The 12,765-nt window shown below is 45.9% G+C and overlaps 1 protein-coding gene across 3 annotated transcripts in view; it reads right to left on the bottom strand.

Annotated features, from left to right (window-relative positions):
• Positions 1 to 12,765, bottom strand: part of IL1RAP (interleukin 1 receptor accessory protein) — a 45,285-nt gene that overhangs the window by 30,033 nt on the left and 2,487 nt on the right. The window lies entirely within an intron of this gene.

Raw genomic sequence — 12,765 nt, 5'->3', positions numbered from 1 at the left:
CCTGTGTTTCTAGGTTTTCCAGGATGCAACTTATAAGCTGGCAGTCACAGAAACCGACATTTACTAGATGCTCTCATTAATGGGGTGAAGGTTGCATTTGATGTTCCTGGGTGCTGTCAGATCACAAAGGGAGAAGCAATGGTTAAAAGGCAGAACTTCATCTTAGCATCTCAGCTCCACAGGGCAGATGCGGTAATGAGCATGGTGATACTGTCAGGAACATGCTCATGAGATGACAGGGAAATCTGCTCCATCACGGTAGGCTTAAAGAGTGGGGAGAGAAACCACAGAGCTCCCTTAAACATGTCCCTCATAAACCTGTCCATAATATATGCATTACACAGAAGGGCTTTGAGCATAAGCAGACAGCACCTAAAATTGTACCGATTGCAGAGATTAACAAGAATGGGACATGTGAACTCAAAATCCAGCAGCGGATATTTAATCTTTCCTTTTCAATGCTTGCATCTGAAAAGCCTTTGTACGATGCTTTTGGATGGGTTCATCTCGAAGAGACAAAGGAAATCCGGAGCAAGCCTGCTCTTCCCCACACAGTCCATGCAAACAGCTGCAGTCTGCCTTGGAAGCCATTAGGCCTTCAGAAACAGGCAAGAAGCTGAGAAGAAAGTGAGTTTTCTTCCCTGGAGTCCAGCTGAGAGGGCTGGCTGCCCCTACCTCCTTCATCCAAACTGAAATGCCAGATTCTAGTCAAACCCTTCTCTATTACCACCTACAACCAGCTCCCAGTGTCACTTAAGATGACTCCATGGGGAAGAAACAAAATTCAGTACTCCTACCCTCTGGAAATGCTGAAAAAAGATAAAACATCTCTATGCCATCAGATAGGACAGAGAGAACCAACATGCTGCGCTTCTGGTAGGAATTTAGGAACTTCTGGAAGTTCAGAAGCTGGAAGAGAAGGAATATAAACAGTGGGAAGGAATCATTCCCATAATAAAAAATCCCTTGTGGTACCCTTTCCATTTGTCATTAGATAAATGTACAGCGTGTCCTAGCTCAACCTTATTTTCCAGTGATTTTCTCCTGCATTTTGCACAAATCACACCGAATTCAGCTCTGAAGCAAGCAGGAACAACTACTGACTTTGGATGAGTTTCTCTTGTTTACAGGAAGGCCTTTTACGTGGCCCGAGGCCAAAATAAACTACTACGTTTCACTCAGTGATACACAAGCTCTGCAGCAAGCTAATATTTACATCCATTAGCTATGCTCGTAAGAACATGCTCCAAAAAACCACCAGGTCTCTGTTCCCACGAGCAAGGTATCTAGCTTTCCATGCTCTGTCTGCAAGTATGAAAATTCTTGTTTCTTGCTCTACCCAGCTATAAAATCAGAAGCTCTACACAGCGTGATTCGCTTCTGGTTCATTCCAGGCTCTCCAGAGATCTTATCGGTGGAGACAGGATGGACACAGAGCCTGTCAGATTACAACAATTTCTCCATTACAGGAACAGGACTCGGCTGACGACAGCCCCGGCTGCTCCCACACTACACAGAATACACGTGGGGTGCAGAAGGCACGTGCACAGGGTCAAGGGCTGGTCAAGGGGAGCTGTCACAACCTCCTGGGTGCCCTGACCATGCCAGCGTTTGCCAGCTGAGATGAAAGAAGAGGATTCTCCCCCTTCGGTAAAGAAACGGCAAGCTCACACACACAGTGAAGAAGATAGAGGGGACTGTTGGGCAGGATGGCTTCTGCAGTCTAGCTCCATTCCTGTGGCACATCATTATTAAAAAAAAACAAAAAACCAAAAATAAAAATCTATTAATGCCACAGGACCTGACAGTTCATACTACTAACACAGCGCAGGGACCAATTCTTGTGTACTAGTGCTACCAGCACTGTGATGCTTAGGTTTAAATGGCCCGAAATCTGTGATATGTCCCAAAGAAAAAGGTCTTCCCACACAAGTCCTGTGGTCACACAATGCTGTCCGTTCTCCCCAGGGAGGATGTGAGCCTGCCAGTGACACCAGAAAAAGAGCACTGCACCCATTCAGTCACAGAGAGAGGGGGTGGGTATTGCAATGCCCTAAGAACCTGACGCCACAGCACTACAACCCACCCCAGTCTTGCCAGGAACAGAAGAGCTTTCTCGGCCTCTTCCAGCAACCTGCTGCTTTGTCTCGTGAAGTCAGAAAGCACGTTGACATTTTGCTTGCGTATGATGCAATTCCACTGGTGCCAGACTAACTTCTCACACAATTCGGTGCCACTGCACTGGAACACCAGCATCTCTGGCTGCAACAGGAGCCAGAGGCCAGAGAGCACAAACCCCAGGCTGCAGCAGAGGGGTTCACCCAACTGTGTCCACCCAAAAAGGTCACAGATCTCACCTCTGGTACACAATCAAATAAAAAGCAAACACTAAAGGGAGCCAGGAATAAAATTAGTGAGGAAGAGCACACCAGCTTAGAAATCATACCACAGCTAGAAAGCAGGCAATCAGAGCAGCCAGAAGGCTGGAGAGCTGTGATAGATCCTCAGCGCTCCAGGAACTTCTCATGAGACCAATATACTCCAAGGTGTTCTTAATGTCTCCATAAATTAACATTTTAGTAATAATAATTCAGAGAGCAGTTGGGGAAAATGATCCATCACTGCTGTCGCTAGAATTTTTAAAGAACTTGAAATGTTCATTTGTTTCAAGTTAGAAATTATATCCTTTTCATTCCTGAGCATCTTCTTCAAACTTTCACTGTCTGTCTACTGGGGAGCAAAGAAAAGTGGGGTGAGGGGAGACAGTATCACAGAAGTGTCTCCTTTTCTTAAAAGTACAGCTCATGGAAAGGTTTCGTTTTTCATTTGCTACTGGCCAGAAGTGGCCTTTATGTCAGAAAAAAAAACCCCGATGAAAACACCTTTTAATAAAACACCCTTCCCAAACAGACCTAGGCAAGGAATTGTTCACTCCTGCCTTTAACAGCATGGACCCCGCAAAGCCTACACATTTTCCAAACAATTATAAAACCCAAGACAGTTGTCAAATAATTAACAAAGAGAACTGCACTCAAAGTAACTACTGTACACCTATTCTCAAAGACACTGTACCAATTCTACAGAACAATACTGCATTTTCCAAGAAAACGCCTTTGTCCCTCCTAACCACCGGCACCTAGGGAGAGCTGACAGCTTTTTTGCTTTTCACTGAGAAGTCACACTATGGCACACAGAACAAAAGTGCCCTTCAAAACCTTGCCACTAAGTGCTCTGGCTGAAAGGGCATTTAAAATAAAGCTGTTTCATAAAGAGGGAAAAAAATAACACCAGCCAAATCAACTTTTACATGTTATTTTCTTTTTGTAATTGTGTCCCAGGCCCCTCTGAGTCAAAAATATTCAAGAGCACAGGACTGGCCCCAGGAAGAGGGATGCAGACACAGAAAAGGTAGCACAGAATCAGGGTGGGCTAGCTTAGAAAGCACTTTGCTTCTACACCACGTGGACTTGGGGCTGAAGGCTTATGGGCTGCAGAGTGGGGCTGGTGCTCAGGAGAGGAATACAGCTCCCCCACTCCCACATCACTGCGTGCCCACAAGCCCTGGGTTCCTGCATCGCCACACAGTAGCATTGGAAAAGGCTGCTCAATGAGTTTGCTGGGTTTTCTTATGGGGAAAATAGACATACCGTCCAAGTAAATTCAAAGAATCCAAAAGGTAGACAAAAGGCAGTCTGCAAAAGCAGCTGCAGAAAAGTAATAGCAAAAACACTAATGGAAAGTGGGAAAAGGCCCTTCAGCCCTCCAGGAAACACTTTTGCTTTTCAGTATGTACGGGAGTATGTCAGACAAAGGGAGGAATTACTGTAGCATAAACCATCTTGGTGCCACTTAGCTGGAATTTGTGCGGCGTCTCTCTGACCCTGCCTCTCCTCCGGAGGCCATTTGGGCACTGCACAGCACTGCCCTTTGCTACGGCATCAGCATTTCCACTTGTACCCCTGCCCGAAGCAGAGCCACTCCGACAGCAAGCTGGCCAGTCCTGCAGACAGCCCTCCTGAGCGACATAACATTACACTGAAATCTCCAGAGATGTGGGTAGAAAGACAGGTGACGAGTTTTGGAAAGCCAGCCTTTTCTCCCCAGGAGGAATCAGCATTTTCATTAAAATTCCCCTTCCCAGCCAGCTTCCAGAATCAGAAAGGGGAGGAAACCAGCAGCAGTTTGATGATGAACTCCATAAGCGGCTCAGAGCACTTTCCCTGCTCCAGCACACACTACGCCACAGTCATCACTTCAAATACAGGCACACTGACCAACAAAGGGCCCCCAACACCGTCCTCGGAAACACATCCACATCTCTCCTAAGGGCAGTGAGCCCAATTTGCCTTGGCAGCAGCTCCCTAAAAGCCAGGCACAATTCAGCAGGAATCAGCCAGGGCTGAAGCCTGGCCCGCAATCAGGGATACTGTGGGAGCCTTAAGTGTGGCCCAATCAGTGCACCTAATGGTGACACATCCAAGGCACGGACCTGAGAGATCGATGCTGAAGTCCCACTTTTGCCAGGGTAGGTGCAATCACCAGGCTATCACGTGCCTGACAACAGAGCAGGCTGAAAGGATTTTGTTCTGAAATGTTTCTATCATAAGTTTAATTTATATAATCAGAACCAAAGGGAAGGTTTAGATTTGAGCAGTATGAAACTTTTTCACCAGCTAGAATCACAGCAGATATTAAACACTTGCTTTTGCAGAACTGAGAGAAAAAGAAAAATGAACTAGAGAGAGTCAGATGGAAAGATGCCCTGGTGAGAGGTCTCCCCCATCGCTAGCACACAGCATCTTTTGTCTTCCTTGGCCAGAGCTGGCCATCGTCACACAGGACCTGGAAGCACTGACTCCCAGCACTGGGGGGCTACAGTGCTTATGCACAGCTTTATACCCAGGTCTACCAAGCATCCAGAAGAGGAAAAAACCCAAGCCAAACAATTAAAAAAAAAAAAAAAACCACAAACCAACCAACAACAACCGAGAACAAAAAAACCACAACCCCCAACCACAAAACAAAACAAAAAACCTCATCCAACCAAAAATATCTGGGAACAGCTTTCTCTGTCAGTGGCTCAGCCAGCTCTTTGCCAGCTGAGGACATGACACCAGGCATCCCAGGCAGCTCCAGCTGCCCATCACCCACCACTGCCCCTCCCTGGCCTCCTGCACTGCACATCCAGGCCAAGGGCTGCAGCCTGCTGACTTTTTAATTACTTTTTACTAAATCCCCAACATGGGGATGAATGAACTCAGCAGTGTGTCACTCTGGGGTCACTCCAGGAGGTCGTCCCAAGCTATTTCTCCTTCAACACAGCAGCGTGAACCGCAGAAGCAAGGCTGACCTTCAAAGGGCACCAAGAGCTCCTGTGAGCAAAGCAGGCAGCAGCCCCTTGAGCTCAGAAGCTTGGGAAAAAGCAGGGAGACATTTACAGCAGGTCATTTCTGGGAGCTTCCTTGGTAGTGCAAGATCTGCCACTGTCGGTGCCAATGTTTGGGGCACAAAGGTGATTGCCAGGCAGGGAATTTGTGATCTGCTGTTGGCATTTAGACACCATCTCCTGGCATCCTTTTGGCTCAACAGATCTGGCTAACAATCAGAATTCTGAGGAAGAAGCTATTTTTCCCTCTCTCAAGAGAAAAGGAAAAAAAGTACAATCCAGACATGTGGAGAGAAGGGGGGTGTATGTGCGCTTGAAAATATGTCTGAAGAAAGTCAGTACCCTCTCCCTCCCTCAGCAGTTCTCCTGGGGTCCTCTCAGGGCTCGGCAAAGCAGAAATCCTACAGACCTTGCACACTGCTCTGCTGAAGCCCAGGGTGCCGCTGATTATACTCTGGCAGCTACGTAGCAGGCAGAGCATGCTGCATTTCATACATTTAAAATAAACCAGCTCAATAATCTGTCACCTCCCTGAAATATATGCACACCTGGACAAGACAAATAAACAGCTGGGACTAGCACCAAGAGATCTGTGGAGTGGGCTGAAAAGGGGCAGGTAGAGCCACAGCTATGAAATCAAACATCACGGATTACAAATGCATACACGCTGAGCACTGAGCAGTTCAAACACCAATCTACAAGAGCACTTCTGTGCTCAAGCAAAAGGTATCCAGCCAAGACAGTCTATTTTTTAAGTCTGAATAGCCGGGGAATGAAAAGCTTCCAACAGAGCTTCAAAGAGAGCTGAGACCTTCCATGAAGCCAGACACAATGCTTCTATTTTAGATGGTGATGTTATAGTGAAAGGAGAGCTTGGAGAAATACCCACATATTGCGCTACTGGAAAATAAACTGACAAACTAATCTTTGCACAGAAAAAAAAAAAGAAATCCGCAGCCAACATGGCTCAAAGACCTGAGGAAACTTAAGGAATCCAGAGTGAGATTCTTCCCTCACTGAAAGAGTTCTGATTAACTCTCATGAGCACCTGGAGACATCTGAGAACAAGCATTTAATTTATACATTCTGCCTCCTGACCTTTTTAATGGCTTTTAGATGTGAGCAACCACACTGCCCTCCCCAAAATGTTATTCCACTGTCCCTGCAGACGTAACAGCACATCCACATTGCGCAACAGATTACACAGCTGCAGCCCCAAGCTAGCTCAGCCCAAATCTCTAAACCCAGAGAACACAATGCAGACTTAAGCAGGTTTATCAGCTGGGCTTACTGCCTTCTGCAGGACCGGACTCCTGAACCCCAGAGCAGCTTTCCCAGGAGAAGCATGACTCTTGCAAGCCCAGCCCGGCACCACCAAGCGCCCTGCAGCCCCACTGTACATCCCCGCTGCCACAACAGGGGCTACACCCAGCCCTGCTGAGCCCTAGCTGCAATAGGTTCTCTGTCTCAAAAAATGCTCCAAGAGTTTCTTCAGTTCAAGCCCTTGTTGCCAGCTATATACCTGCTCTTTCACTTCACCTCCTCCCCTTACAGCCCTCAGTGCTTGCAGATCAGATTCCCAGGATGGCTGCTCTATACTCAGCCACCATCTTCCCCTTCTTGTTCTCCCAGATCGGGACACAGCAGGCAAAAAGCCTCCAAGCACCATCATGCTCCAGAGCACAACACTGTGTTTCCCTCCCCTTTCCAAGCATCTTTTTTACTTTGCCGCTGCCACAAAATCCCCAGGCAGACTGCAACGTCTCCAGCACCGCTAGCAGGTTTACCCATGCTGCTGCCAGTGGTGAAGACCTGATCTTCAACTCTGCCTGCGGTGTAAGAGTAGGATTTCTTCAAGTGACTCCAGGTATCCTGGGACAAGCAACATAATCAAGGGTAAAAGCAAGTCAGCAGAGTTCTTTTTCAAGTTTGGCCCACACAGTGTTTCCACATCTGGCACATATTAATCATGTTAATGTAATTCCATTTAGCCTTATAAGAAAAAGCAAACAAGAGTAAGACTTGAAGATGCTTCATTCTTTCTCCTCCAGCTCAGACAGGCTGCTCTGTGTGCTTTACACATTAATCCACAGCAAAATTTAAAGCAATAGAAAAAGGAACACCAAAGGCACTGAAAGCCCAGGAACTACCTGCCTGCCTCAGGACAACAGCCCACGTACAAGGCATTCTCTGGAGGTCCTTCCAGCTCTCCCAAGGGCCCCCATGTTCCCAATTCACCCGCTTGGTCCTCCTAGTAACTATCAGAGCAACTTTCCTCTGCATGCCTGCCCCTTCCTGGTCGGGGCAGTACAGCTGCACTCTACAAAGGGGACTAGAAAAAGCTGGGTACAGACAGGGAGGAAAAAAAGGAGACGAGAAACAGGATGAGACAATCCTTTGTATGCCACGTGTATTGCATTTGCTCCACCGGTCTCTAACATTTTGTTCTGCAAATACTAGGTTGCATCATCACAGGGAACTTGCTCGGGCTCTGCCTGCACTGACCCCATCAGTGCAGCTCTAAATTCAACCTTCAAACAATGGCACCCTGAATTTTCAAGTCCAGGAGCCTCGTACGAGGACCGCTCTGTTGACCCACAGCACCTACACAGTGGGAAGGCTGAGAGGGAGCTGCAGGCAGCAGTATGCTGTGATTGTCATCAATATTAATTATTTGGGGAGAATATGATTGATCTCATGAGGGCAATGAATTCATTTCTCCAGCTGAATGACAAACAAAAGGCAATATATGCATTGCTGACATTTCCAAAGGCTACAAGGAGCAGCGACAAAAGGAAATACCGCTCTGTGCTAAAACCCTACTTCAGAGGACCAAAAATCTGAAGTCTTCAAACTTTTCATTTCAGAGCACTTTCAATGTTGGCATTGAAGGAAGTAGACACCTTCATATTCTCACATCTGCACTGATGCTAGCCCTGGGCTGGCTCACCTTTTTGCATTGAGAGGAAGCAATCACTGGCTGTCTTTGGAAGCTTGGGTTGAGTTTACCTCTTGCTTTTGGACTCCTCTCATCAACAACTACATCATTGGCACCTGGCAGACAAGGCAGCAGGGGTGGCTTAGAAAGGGGAAAACATTGCCTTCCTGGATAGCCGCAACCCAGGGTAGGACCCTGGCTTTCAGCAGGGCTGCAATGCCAAGGACGTAGCTCCCCCGTGCCATGGGAGAAGAGGAGGACACAAAAAGCCTAGAGAAAAGCATTTCCACCTCTCCACAGCCTCGGGTCAGGGGTGTCCATGTGTGCAGCCTCTCAAAGAGCCAGAATTAAACAGTCTCCCTAAAGTCCACATAGCAACATAAGAAAGAAGGAGGAAGGTGAAGAAAGGTAAGTGCACCAAGGCTGCAGCTATTTTTACAGAATGGATGAGGGGGAAAGACAAATCCAGTCCACAGGGACTGGGAGTGTTTTGTGGAGTCATGTTTTGTCACATCCTTCAGTCACCCCAAACCATCAGCCTTGTCTGGCTCAACTGCAACCAGACAATTTGCTAAAGCAACATATTCTGTAATCCAGCAGCACATCTGTGCTCATTCAAAGAGGTTGGGTGCCCTACAAGATCTTCACAGCCTGCCAATGTTACCCCGCCAGGCAGCAACACATACATCCCCCTCCCATTATCCAGATCCCTCCTTAGAAACCAGGTCTGCGAGGTGTCTGTGCTTAAAGCAACAGGGGGAGGCAGCTATTTCTCAACAGAACAAATCCGATTATTTGTATTAGAGTGAATTTTTATGGCTCTTACTGTCAGGATAAGTATTTTCTACAGATCACAGAGCTTTGAATCAACAGATAGCTGATAAATTTATGTAGGTGGGGCCCTGGATGATACTGTGGTGGGATGGCAGTGAAGTTGTTTTACCTTTGGTTCCTTGTGAGATTTGCTTTTTAGGGCTAACCTCAGAAAAAAATAATTAGAAATTAGGGCTCCTGCCACTGCCATTTACTATGCTCCTGTAAGTCTCTAAGGCTGAAGATTCTAAAACAGCGTAGCAGTTTAGGGTAGCAATATGGGTTTCTCATTAATCTACATGAAACCTACAGAAGCATCAATCACCAATTGTAGTACACAAAAAAAAAATGTTGCACCTCCCTGATAATCAGGTATCTGAGCGCTTATAAATGGCTGACCCTGAACGGAGCGCATTAGTAGAGGATTCTTAAATCCGTGCCTCTGTTTCTCCAGCCACATTTATAACAGCCTCCCCCCACCTCACACCACAGCTGTGCATCTTAGTATCTCTAAAGGGCTTAGAAACACTGAAAAGAAAGATAGTACATGAGTGCGAAGTATAGATTAATTCCCTGAGCTCACCAGTCACTGGAGCTGGTGGGGCTAAATGTACCACATACTATTTCAGACAGGCTCAGAACCCAAGTTTTGCGTGGTGGGTACCTACTTAAGCAGCAGCTCCCTTGGAACAAGTAATTTCAGGGCTGGTTGGCTGGGCACAAGGAGCCCCAGCAAACGGGAATCACAGAAACACAATATACTACTATGAAAAATAGATGCTCTTCCAGAATAAGGTCTCAAACCTGTTCCTATGGAATCTGGTAGTGTGATTTCAACTCATTTCAGCCAGAATATGACAGAGCTGTTCGGGTTTTAGCAACCAGCATGTTAAGAACATGGCCAAACATAATTTGAAAAGCTCTTTCCATTTCTGTTTGTTTTTTTAAATGATTAAAAATCCAGTTTAAATATTGCAAGGAAAACTTTAAATTGAGCAAGATAAATTTTGGCTTTCTCCCAAGTAGAAGGCAAACCCCAAAATGCTGCTGCAAATCTAACAGATGGGAGTTATTTTTCACTCTTTAAAAATTTCATTCCTTTCCACTGAGATTAACTGTAATTAGCTCTTTATTTACATCCAAGACAAAAGGTAAAATGATAAAGAAAGGCAACTATAACCACAAATCACAGGCAGAAAAAGGCAAAAAAAGAGGCAAAAAATCCCTCCGAGAAGGAAACGTCACATCTTTCTCACCAAGCAGTATTATTGTTACAAATACATTGTTAAACAGCTCCACAGCATCCTATCAGCGGAACGATAAACATTTAGGTCATAGTTTTGCAAGATTTTACAGACAAATTGATCGAACATATAAGATCATTCTCTGAACATCTGAGAATATTACATTGCTATAAGTGGACAGCATCAGGCCTAAGAGAGACAAGATACTGCATTACACTTTTACCTCAGTCACGCAAGGGATTAAGCAAAACCAGGAAGGGGGAGAAAAAAAACCCAACCAAACGAAAAAAAAACTCCAAAAAATTCCACCAACACATAGCAGCATTTCTAGTTAAAGAGACAGAGAGGTATTAAAACTTAGTTTTTCTTTTTTCCTTTTTTTTAAAGTCTTTGTCTAATTCTGATAATACCTCGTCTTAGTAAAGCTGAAGAGCTTCTTAAGCATTTCTGCAAGTGCATGATTCACGTTGTATCCTTGTCTTTCGGTTGCACAACAAAACTGTCCAAGGAGCTTCATGCAAAGCTAACAACCAGCCTTTTTCCAGGGTATTTCCAGGCTGCAATAAAGAGCTCCCAGCTTGCACCCAGACAAGCTGCTGACCCATGGCCACACTGACTGAAGCTGAAGGCCAGATGCAAAGCTGCACAGGTTAAATAGTAAAGCTTGCCCAGCCATGCCTAGGCAAGGTGTTAGCAATAAAGAAGATGAATGGGCTTGAGGGCAGCCTCAAATGCTTCTGAACCAACAGGATGCTCTCCCCTGCCAGCTCAAGGGTCCCAATACCCATGATGGGCACGGGATGGGAGTACATGACCATCCAGTTCCTCTTCCAGGCATGATAATATAGTCTCTTTCTACAGACACCTAGAAAGAGCTGGGAAGAGCCTGTAGCTCTTGATGACCCTGCTCTGGGTGGGATTTCCAAGGTAATGGCTCTCTGGCAACTCCCTGGTGTTCCCAGTAGAAGAAGCCACCTACCACTCCCCTCAGTCAGCCCAGGATACTCTTACTGTCTGCCCTGAACACAGCTTTTAAGTTAACAGTTCCCTTTCTGTTAACACATGTAAATCTATACCGACACCATAAAAATCAACATAAATTTTTCATTAAATATGGAGTCGGCATATAAGAAAAGAGAGAAGTAGAAGGAAAGAAAGAAAGAATGTCCAAACTCAACACCAGGGACCTTGACTCCACTTACTGCAAAAGTTAAGGACTGGCATAATTCTCCACATTTTACTCAAAGAGAAAATGAAGCTCTCGTGCTTTCACACTCTTTCCTTCTCTTTCCCTAATGCTCTCAGAGACTTCTATCTTTAGCCAGTTATCCTTGCTGTAATTTTCTTAGAATTGTAATTGGATAATCATCCAGACTTGGGGGAAACCTGTGTCAGAGGAATCCCTGGAGATATAGCCCCCATTTGATGAAATGAGAGTTGTTATATTAACAAAGGACTGACTAAAGATACCATTCTTCACTTGTAGTAGAAATCCTGTTTTAACAGCAACTATCTTTAAGGAACCCTATGACAAAATATGTGTGCTTCTGCATTTGTGTTCCTGTATTTTATTTTCTGTCAAATAAGACACTGAATTTATGAATATCACAATGTGTGTGTGTTTCTTATTGGGACCTCTGAGGTTGAAGGTAGCAAGCACACTAGCTAAGATTGAAATTCCCAAAAGCGCAGGCACCACTGGAACTAATTTCCCCAAATCAGTTTCCTTTTTGCATTCTCTCCAAGCATACATGTGGCTCAGTCTCATGCAAAAGCCTTACATGTAACAACACTGCAGCCGAGAAACGTGAGATTAGCTTTCTGCTTTCCAAAACCACCGGCGTGAGAGGAGAAATCCTAAAATACCTCCAAAAGCAGCTGGTTTGTTCCAATTTAGCAGTGACCAAATCTCAGCCATACATTTTGCTGACAGCAGAGCAGAACAAAGCAGTTACAAACCGTGGATGGAAAGAAACCCACCTGCACATGGACCCCAGAGCTACACCTGGGCTGCAGTGCTGGTGCAAGAGAGGGGGTCAGCTCACGAGTGGCAAACATGACAGCCAGCTTTGCCTTCCATCTGCCTCTACACGTGGCCCACCTCACGCAGCCAGAGGAGCACCGGCTCTCACCCACCAGGTTCGGAGATGCTGCTGGCTGGGCTGCATCAGCCCGGCATCGCAGAGGAGACAGCTCTTGGCTCTACTTATGGGGACAATGAAATCTGAGGTGTGTCAAGAGAAAGGCAGGGGAGGAAGGAGAAGAGCAGGCAATGCCTGAAATGTGAGCTCCACTGTAGAAAGTGTTTCAGTTCCCAGATAACACGGCGCTGTTCACAGATTTCAGCTTATATAGGCTTTTCCATGCATCTATTTTTATTCCCG

Source organism: Falco punctatus (assembly GCF_963210335.1).
Source record: "Falco punctatus genome assembly, chromosome: 13".
Lineage (NCBI taxonomy): Eukaryota > Metazoa > Chordata > Aves > Falconiformes > Falconidae > Falco > Falco punctatus.
The sequence above is the reverse complement of the archived record's forward strand: the minus strand, read 5'-3'. Positions and strand labels throughout refer to the sequence as shown.